We start from the raw sequence: 7,023 nt of genomic DNA, 5'->3' as shown, positions 1-7,023 counted from the left end.
TGTTCTCCCTGTGCTTGTTGGGTTTCCTCCAGCTCCTCCGGTTTCCTCCCACAGACCACAGACATTATTGGATTAGGTGTGTGCATGAGTGTGTGTGAGTGTGGCTTTGTGATGGACTGGCACCCTGGCACTGGCACCACCTTGTGCCTGAAGTTTCCTGGAATAGGTCGGGTCCAGGTTTCCTGTGACACTGTTTAGGATAAGCAGCACAGAATTTCCTCTTTAACAAGACATCTTTGGGGACACTGATGGACAGTCCATTACTTGAGTTTAGCATCGCACAGTGTTCTGAATTGAGTTCACATAGGAACATATACACATTAAGGGTCAGATATTTAACATGCGTGGAAGGAGTCTCCAGTGTCAGTACTTTATACTGTAAGGGGGAAAATGAGCGGCCTGGGGAAAATACCTATAACAAAGTGAGAACATAAAGTAACCACTGTGGAACCGCAGTGTATGAATTTTATTCATACTGCAGGCGAATCCTTCAAGGTGAAAATTCATATCGCCTGACAAAATTTCCCGTAAGAAATAATGTAAATGCAAATGATCTGTTTCAGCCGCCAAAAATATTACCAATATTACAAAAGATGCGCAAAAAAAACTTTTCAATGCATGTGAAGGCAGCGTGGGTATGGTGGGTTGACTCTTTCGCTGACTTTCAAAAAATTTTTATTGGTAAACTCGCTTTGCTTAGCTTTTGTTTTGAACGGCTCTCGCACTTAGCCGACGGTCGGTTTTGTTTCGTTTGTTTGTATGCCGATGTAAATTTTTGTGAAATTTTTAATTTTTAAGGACAAAACATACGTTGTCTTGTTGAGTCAACAAGTAACAAGTCAACAAGTAATTGTAACGATGTGTAGAAAAGGACACGTTTAGGCAGGTAACTTTATCGTAACGCTAACGTTACTGCTAACGTACAGTACTGTAGCGTGTGCGGAGTGTTTCATCGCAATACAGAAAAGATTACTTCAAGATTTTTTATGTAGGCATGAGATAAGAGGGACTGTAAATGAGCAAAATAAACATATTTATAAAATAAACCTATTTTTGCTTTTAAAATCCACTAAAAAAAACGTATCACCAAAGATTAAGTCACGTGACCAATTCCAGAAACGTTTTTTGAAAATGTGTTCACGTGAGTGTGTATGTTAAAAAAATTATTTGTATTTTAATGGGATTAATAAATAGAGGTGTGTGTGTGTGTGTGTGTCTCAGTCAGTTTACGTTTTTTATTTTTTGCGATGGCAACCTTGCTCCATAAGTGCGGTTTTTTTTTTTTAAGAGCGAGAGAGAGAATGGGAGGGTGTTTTCGGAAACACACACACACACACACGGTAGCTGCGGCTAAACCGTTACTTTACGTTTCAGTTAAAAAGACAGAGGACACGCAGGAGATGGATGGAGTGAGAGGGGGAATAACCAAGCCAGCGCTCAGGCTGTTTTTCTGAGCTTTCTGAGGACTGAGGACTGAGACACCAGGTAACAACCACGCCAAGAAAAAGAGAAGAAAACATGATTTAATCTTTAGACAGCTCCGTGTCCAGGCATGCGCTCTCTCTCTCTCTCTCTCTCTCTCTCTCTCTTTTCATGGGTTTGCTAGTGGAGTTAGCCTCTCGTGTCATTTCTTCAGCATGTCAGTGTGTAAAATGAACACATTTCGTATTTTAACACCACAGTCTGGTCTTAGGGAACATTTTAAAGGCTGTAATGGAGAATCTTTCCCTCCCTCTTCCCCTCTCTCTTCCTCTCTCTCTCTCTTTATCCGACCTGTTGTTGTTGCGCGTGAACTCGACTGTGTAGCAGCCGTTGGATCCGAGGTGGTCGCGCGCTGGGCTTAGGCCTAACGGCTCACTCTCTCAGGACTTTAACATTTCAAATATTTAAATTTAAAATCTATTCCACCGTTATGACGGTTAGAGTTAGCTAAGCTAGCTAAGCGCTGACGCGTTTCCCAGGCTGTTTACAGTACCGTCGGGTGTTCACTTAAACCTTTTAAATATCAAAATATACAGTACGTGTTTCCACACTCACTATAACTACATGAAAAAGTCGTCACGTTCAACTTCCTGGTCTACTAAATGGAAATAAAAATCTTCTTTTTTAACGTAAATTTACCTCAATAATAATAATAATAATAATGAGGAGAAGAAGAAAAACTTCTAAAATTGGTCCTCCCCACATGACTCCACTACACAGTTGTACAGAACACGTTTGTATGTATTTTCTGGTTGAACCAAGCTAACGTTAGTGTCTTAAATAAATCACACATTTGGCCATGTTCTAGCTAATTAATATATAATGTGTGTGTGTGTGTTAAAGTAATGTTGGCTTGGTTCAATCTGACAGTGACACACAGAGGTATTCTGCACACTGTGTGGTGGAGTCACGTGGGGAGAAGATTGACATATGGTTAGAATGTTCAGGAGTCCAGATACTTTTAAGGTTCCTGATATAAACCACTTGTTTGTTAATGTTCTAGTTAATGAATATACTTTTATCATTCACAAACATGTGTGTATGTTGAAGTTGTCTCTTCGCAAGTTTTTTTTTCTTTTACACCTTTTTAATAATGCAGACATGTATCTATTTTTAACACTCTATAGATCAGTAACACTCGTCATGTTGATCTTTTTGTTTTACAAAATATGTCTTAATTATTGACTTAAATTTAGCCTAATAATAAAAACTTCTAAGATTCATCCCTTAACAATTCAACAAAAACAACCACTTTGTATATGATAATGTCAAAACTATGTGGACATCAGTCTGTCCTGTTAGTCTAACTATACAAGTGTACAGAATGCCTTTATATGTCATTTTCTGATTAAACTAAGCTAACTATAGTATTACATGTTTTAACATATATAAATCCTTGACTAGAATTTTTAAAAACGTTTTTAGTCTGTCGGAAGTTTCAACTTGAGTTGTCTGTTACAAATTTCACAGTTGTCTGTCCTAAATTTAACTTGTTAATTGTGTTATTTACCTTCATCACTGTGTGTGTGTGTGTGTGTGTGTGTGTGTGTGTGTGTGTGAAAATTTTTGGTATTGTAAGTTCTACAATTATACCTTTAAAAATTTGCTGCCCCTTTTTAAAATGTACCTCGTGTACGCCTTAAAAATTTGTAATATGTATGATACTGTGTCAGAGTTTAAAACAAACAACTAAGTTGTACAGTTTTGCTCACAATTCAACGTAAATGCGCCGTCACTTGTTTTGGTTTGACTCATTTGTCGATGAGTTAATAGTCACACTGAGGATTTAGTTACATTTATTTTGTAAAATTTTTTTTTTTTTTGTAGTTTTAAATGAATATTCATGATTGCAGGGCGAGTTGATGTTCCTGGATGTAAACAGCGTTTTAAAACAGAAGTTAAGAAAAATTCTGGAACATGGCAGACTGCCTTTTAAGGCCAGAGGTGAAATGAACAGCATGCTGCATCTCAATAGGGTGCACGTCGATATGTCTAATGCATTCATACTACGATTATCTAGCTAACTCACTAGAGCTGCGCAGTTAAATCATTTTTATTCTGTTGATCGTTTATATTTTTTTAGTTTTTCATTCAGAACTATTGGGATTAATTATTAAATGTTACATTCTATGAAATTTCCTAAAAATAGATCCTGGTCTTTTAGAGGAAAGGCAGACCACTTGCATCTAAAGTCCCTTGAAAGATTATTATTTCTACTTCTGCTTCTGGGTTTATGTGCAGTTGTGGCACTGTGAAGCAGAAGACTGGCATGAAAAACATAACCACTCATAATCATAAAAAAATAATCAGCACAAGTTACACGGTGCATATTATACAACAGTTAGTACTGACCGAGTAATCTGATTAGACATACATGCACATGCTTATGAATTGCCTGTGAACCATCTAACCATATTAATTAGATAATTGTAAGTTTTTATACTTTAAAAGTTAAAAGGTTCTGCTTGAGATGAACTAGACACTAAACTTTGGTGTGATCGAATGGGAAATCACAGTGCCCAAAACTGGAATCACATTGACACTCTATATATGATACAGAACTGTAAACTCACACACAGTATCTGTTTGCAGTTTCATCTTTGTTCAAGCACCGAATCATGGTGAATATGTTTTATATACTGATTAGACTTACGATCGGCCAGGACATGGTATCGGTGCTAAAAGTGTCTCACCTAGGTGAAAAAGGTGAAAACACTATTTTTCATAATACTTATCATATTATTATTATTATCTTCCACTCCATGCTTTTTTTTTATTTTTATTATGCATACACATTTATATTTTTATCAGATAAAAAAAATAAACACCCCGGGCTAATAATGTTTTTTTCATTCTGATCTTTCAATGATCTAAACTGTCGTTCAGATAAAACTTGGCCAATTTAGATTTCATATGAAGACATAAACCTGAAAAAGTGTATTATTTTAAAATGCAAAATTGTTAAGATATTGCAACTTGAATTTGACATGGTTACGGACACTACAGATTTTTTTTTTAAAACCTTTTGCCAAAAAACTATTTAAGCAACAAATCTTTACAGGTCATATGCTTCTAAAAGCTTACACCAGTTTTAGTATTGATACTCATAAAGAAATATAAAAAAATTTTTGGTGATGATTATTGTTTGAGGCGAGACATAACGCTGAAAAATGGCCATATGTAAAATCATCTCTGCAAAATGGCTGGTTAGCAACTAAAAATTTTTTTTTTTTTTAGAGAAGCAAGATCGGTCACTTTGATGTTGCATAAATTTGAGTAGTAGCTTCTTTGGCTCACATATTTTTTGTATTATATGTATAACATAAAAAATATATATTTTTCACATTCACTATAAATAAATTAAACACACATGTTCTACTTCTAGTTGAACTAAATCTAAATAGAAATCTTTATTTTTACCATAGTAGTAGTAGTAATAATAATAATAATGAGTAAAAACTTCTAAAATTCTTTCTTTACTTTGACAATAAAGATTCACACAAACACTCACTCTGTATAGGATATAACCTCAAAAGCATCTGGACTCCTGAACATCCTATCCATATGTCAATCTTCTCCCCACATGACTGTGTTGTACAGAATACCTTTGGATGTCATTTTCTGATTGAACCAAGCCAACATTAGTGTCCACCCCATAAACCACTCATTTGTCGATGTTCTAGGTAATAAATATACTTTTGTCATTGACAAACGTGTGTGTGTGTGTGTGTGTGTGTGTATGTTGAAGTTGTCTCTTCACCTTCTTACACCTTTTTAATAATATAAAAATATATAGATTTTTAACACTCATTATAGATCAGTTAAACACCTGTCAAGTTGAACCTTAATTTACACTAATAATAACTTTTAAGATTCATCCCTTGACAATTTTACAAGAACAACCACTTTGTATATGATAATGTCAAAAGTATGTGGACATCAGTCAATCCTATGTTTTTTATCCACACATAACTATACAATTGTACAGAATGCCTTTATATGTCATTTTCTGATTAAACTAAGCTAACAATAGTATTACATGTTTTAACACATAAATCCTTGACTAGAATTTTTTGAAAAGTTTTTAGTTTGTCAGAAGTTTCACCTTGATTTGTCTGTTGCAAATTTCACAGTTTCTGTCCTAAATTTAACTTCGGTTATGTTAACTTATTTGCATTGTAGTAACAAAAATATTTCACACTTGTCCTCTAAGGAAGTAGTTATGATTGTCTCAGATCTAATACGATTTTCGGTGTGAACCTATTCTGCATTAACACATCAGGACAAAAGTTATTCTCGTTTAAAAGCTCCAGTTTGTTTGGTTTATAAATTGTGAAAATGAGGTTTTCTTTTAAACAGCTTGACATGAATGTCTAAGGAAGACCCATGCACAGTAACTTTAAAACATCGAAACAACCTTTAATATATACAAGATCTGATCATCTTGTCTTGTGCACCCCGGGCTAGTTATCTGTCCACTCCCTCATGCAGTTAAGTACATTAGGACAGGATTAGAGATGCAGCACCGTATTTACAACTTTTAAAGATGCAATTATCCAGTGTGGTTATTATACTGTTTCACAAAAGTGTTTTGAGAGGGAGGGGGCCTTCCATCAATATCTCATTAAAACTGTCTGGCTGCGAGACGACTTCCTGCATCGACCCTGCAGCCGTTTGAACAGTTTGTGCGCTGACTCTGTGGCCTGTGTGTATTTTGTTACCTGATCCGTGTACGTTGTAATGCAGTTACATTTGTATACTTTAACCTGTTTGAAGCTTTAACAATGTTTATTTTAACCAAAAGAACAAAACAAAATATCTATAACGGAGGTTTCTATTTTGCAAACACATGGCAACTTTAAATCTATTTTTACAAAGTAAGTATGTACAAATGGCCCAAAAAATACAGTGTTTTCACCAATTTATACAATATATTAGGCACCAAGGGGGCATTTTGTCTCTGAAGTTGACAGGTCAGAGGCAGGAGAAATGCACAATTTTAAGCCTTTGAGTGACTTTAATGTGACTTTAAGGGGCGAAATGTGATGTCTCGATGACTGGGTCAGGGCAGCTGCAAAACCTGCAGACCTCTCGGGACGCTCTGGACCTGCAGGGGTCAGGACTTGCAAAAAAGTGGTCCAAGGAAGGAAAAACGGTGTGCCAATCACAGGGTCATAGCCAGACAAGGCTTAGTGACCCACATGGGGACCGAATACTGGCCCGTGCCAAATGCAGAATAAATGAATTTTGGTTTTGATAGAAAGAAGTCAGAACACGCATCAGAACTGGACCACGGAACAATGGAAAAAGGGGGCTGGGGGGTGTCCATCAAGGGGACAGCTGCACCCATCCAGATGTCCCCATGATGGACACCCCCTGGCCACCTTTTTCCATTGTTCCGTGGTCCAGTTCTGTGTGTGTTGCTTACCTGGAGAAGAAATGGCACCAAGATGCATTATGGGAAGAAGGAGGCAAGGATAATGTGCTCTGACGCACTGCACACACCATTTAGGAACGCTTTTGCGGAACATGACAAGTCTC

The 7,023-nt window shown here is 36.4% G+C and overlaps 1 protein-coding gene across 4 annotated transcripts in view; it reads left to right on the top strand.

Annotated features, from left to right (window-relative positions):
• Positions 1 to 1,327: 1,327 nt before the first annotated feature.
• Positions 1,328 to 7,023, top strand: part of st3gal3b (ST3 beta-galactoside alpha-2,3-sialyltransferase 3b) — an 84,998-nt gene continuing 79,302 nt past the window's right edge. For all 4 annotated transcript variants that reach the window (XM_053487279.1, XM_053487278.1, XM_053487277.1 and 1 more), the window contains exon 1: positions 1,328 to 1,485. The gene's annotated coding sequence lies outside the window, so the exon portion shown is untranslated. The remainder of the gene's footprint in view (positions 1,486 to 7,023) is intronic.

Source organism: Clarias gariepinus, chromosome 25 (assembly GCF_024256425.1).
Source record: "Clarias gariepinus isolate MV-2021 ecotype Netherlands chromosome 25, CGAR_prim_01v2, whole genome shotgun sequence".
Lineage (NCBI taxonomy): Eukaryota > Metazoa > Chordata > Actinopteri > Siluriformes > Clariidae > Clarias > Clarias gariepinus.
Note: the sequence above shows the minus strand (reverse complement) of the source record. Positions and strands in the feature narration are given on the sequence as shown.